Raw genomic sequence first — 3,007 nt, 5'->3', positions numbered from 1 at the left:
GAGTAACACTCAATTATAATTCTCTGTAGTCTATATCTTCATAGTCATGGAGGCAGATATAAGACCCAGAATTTGGCAGAATTTAGACTGTGAATTCAGCTTTTAACTTTTTCTTTGTATCCTCTGAGATCTCTTATGTCCTGGAAATATAATGCTATTTTACTAGCATATCCATTGAAATATACTGTCAAGTTTGTTAAAAATCTCAATATCATATATACATAATTTATATGATCTATTTATAATTTAATAATATATATATATCAGAGTGGATGACATAAAAGCACATTAACAAATAGTTAATTGAAACTTAATTAACTTTAATTAATAAAATAAATGCTAATCAAAGTGTCAATAAAAGATTCACAAAATTACCCCAGGAGGAATTGTACCATTAATGGAGGTTTTGATGGAGTGCACATGATCATTTCACGTATAAAATTCTGTAATGAATTCTTAAGCATTAGCTGGAAGGCACAAACCAGTTACATTTTAAGATTTATTCCAATTCATAAATTCTATGGGTATTTAATTCTGTATTATGTCTATAAAAGGTCAAAAATATAAAAATAATTAATACTAAGATTATTTGGCACTATTGGCAATGTAAGTTGATCTCCTGGATCCTTAGCATATTCTTAGAACTGTAAACAGAGTACTCTGTGCTTCTCTTCTGCCTCTCTTGCTTCTCTGCTTTACAACTTCTTTTGGCTCTAAATCTACATTTCAGTGCTGTATTAATTATACTAACAAGGGCTTAATTTTAAACAATACAATTATTACTATATACTTCCCATACCACTAGTTCTCATAACTTAGAAGGCATCAAAATTGCCTGGAGGACTGATCAAATCACGAATTGTGGGTCCCATCCCAGAATTGTTGGATCAGAAGTTGGCGATGTGGATAGAGGATTTGCATCCCTAACAAATTCTCAGGAGCTCCTGCTGCTGCTGGTTTGGGGGTCACACTTTGAGAATCACTGTTCTACATAGCAACTACACAGAGACATATGAAGCCTCTTTCTTCTCTCTATTTCTCCCTTCTATTCAGTTTTGCTTTTCAGGCAAAACCTTTGGTTCTTTATTTAACAAGAATCGTGATGTTATCTGAAGTAATTCAAAGCAACATACCCACTTTTATTCTCCTGGGTTTTCTAGAATACCCAGAACTCCAGGTTTCACTCTTCCTGGTTTTCTTGTCTATCGACACAGTCACTGCAGTGGGGGGTTTGGCTTGAAAATAATCATCCAGATCAACCTCCAAATCCACACAATCATGTACTTTTCCCTCAGTCACTTGCCCTCCGTAGACTTCTTTTATTCCAACATAGTAACACATAAATTGTTAGAGAACTTGATTGTGGAAGATAGTACCATCTCTTTCTCTAGTTGCATTCTACAGTTTTGTTTTGCTTGTATATTTAGAGTAATAGAAACTTTCAAGTTGGCAGTGATGGCCTATGACCATTCTGTGGGAGTTTGTCATCCCTTGCTCTACACCACTACTATGTCCCAGAAGCATGTGTTCTGCTGGTGGCTGGGTCTTCTTCATGGGGTGTAATGTGTTCCATGACAGTCACATATTTTCTTCTAGCATTGCTTTCCAGCATATGCTATAGAAATAGGGTAATTATTTCTGTCTCCTGCTTGGATATAAGCCACATGCTGCATTTTATTATTGCCCTATTCAATGAGGTGAGCAGCCTGACAATTATTCTGATGTCCTTATATAGTCATTTTTATTACTGTTGTGAGGATACCTTCTGAGAGTGGGGGCCAGAAAACCTTCTCCTCTTGTGCCTCTCACCTGACAGCCATCACCATCTTCCATGGAACCAACATTTCCCTATGTTGTATCCCTACTCCTAAAACTTCTTGGCTCACAGTTAAAGTGGCATCTATGTTTTACACAGTGGTGATTCCCATGCTGAATCCTTTGACCTACAGCCTTAGGAAAAAAGATGTGAAAGACACATTCAGAAAATTAGTTGTCAGAAAATTGCTTTGCCAAAACAATATAATTTTGTTAGATTAAATTTTGTAATTCTAAAAAAAATTATTTTCTATGCTCAGATTGTTTAACTCTTATAGTGAAGTTGATGATTCCATCTATTTAGTCAATAAGATGTTAGTTAATATATCTATGGCAGTATAACATCTTATGATTATGGATTTTTGCATATATTATTTTTTTTGAAATTTCTCTAAGACACATATAAATCAAAATTTTACAAATTAAAATTCTTGGACCATATTTTGCAATTTTTTGAGGAAAATTACCCCTGAGCTAAATTCTTCTACCAGTCTTCCTCACTCTGCTGAGGTGGACTGGCACTGAGTTAACATCCATGCCCATCTTCCTCTGATTTATATGTGGGACACCTGCCACAGCATGCTTGACAAACAGTGCCATGTCCATACCCAGGATGTGATCCAGCAAACCGAGGGCCACTGAAGCAGAACAGGTAAACTTAACAGCTGTGCCACTGGACTGGCCCCCATATTTTCTAACATATGTAAATTATTTTTAAATACGTTGTCATTTGGAGTAATTTTTTATGTGTGTTTCCAAAGTAAAAGGAATTCTCAGTTTAACAAATATGTGCAGATCAAGAACGGTTCCTTAGAATAGTAACTAGGCAGCTCGTGTTTCAGAGCTGGATGTAACAAAATGCTTAAGCTTCCTATATCTTGTACAGCAATGAATATTTTGCTCTTTATTGTATTGAATGGTGGAACTTGTCTTTTATTCATGAAAATCCTAGCCAACTGACAAGCAAACAAAATTGAATAAAGTATTGTTCTGCTTTCTCTAAAATTATATGTTATTTTATTCAAAAATTTGTATAATAAAGGCAGTAGGACAGTAATAAAGACCGGAAGTGAGCTCAAGCATATCTTGTCATTTGAATTTGAACAAATGTGTCATTATAATTCAATGAAGAAAGGATGATTTTCAACAAATAATGGTAAGATAACTGAATACACATATGGGTAAGTGAGCC

General features: G+C 34.9%; 1 pseudogene; it reads left to right on the top strand.

Annotated features, from left to right (window-relative positions):
- On the top strand, positions 1,121–2,037 carry OR5D125P (olfactory receptor family 5 subfamily D member 125, pseudogene; annotated as a pseudogene).

The sequence above is a fragment of the Equus caballus genome, chromosome 15 (genome assembly GCF_041296265.1).
Source record: "Equus caballus isolate H_3958 breed thoroughbred chromosome 15, TB-T2T, whole genome shotgun sequence".
NCBI classification, from domain to species: domain Eukaryota; kingdom Metazoa; phylum Chordata; class Mammalia; order Perissodactyla; family Equidae; genus Equus; species Equus caballus.
The sequence above is the reverse complement of the archived record's forward strand: the minus strand, read 5'-3'. Positions and strand labels throughout refer to the sequence as shown.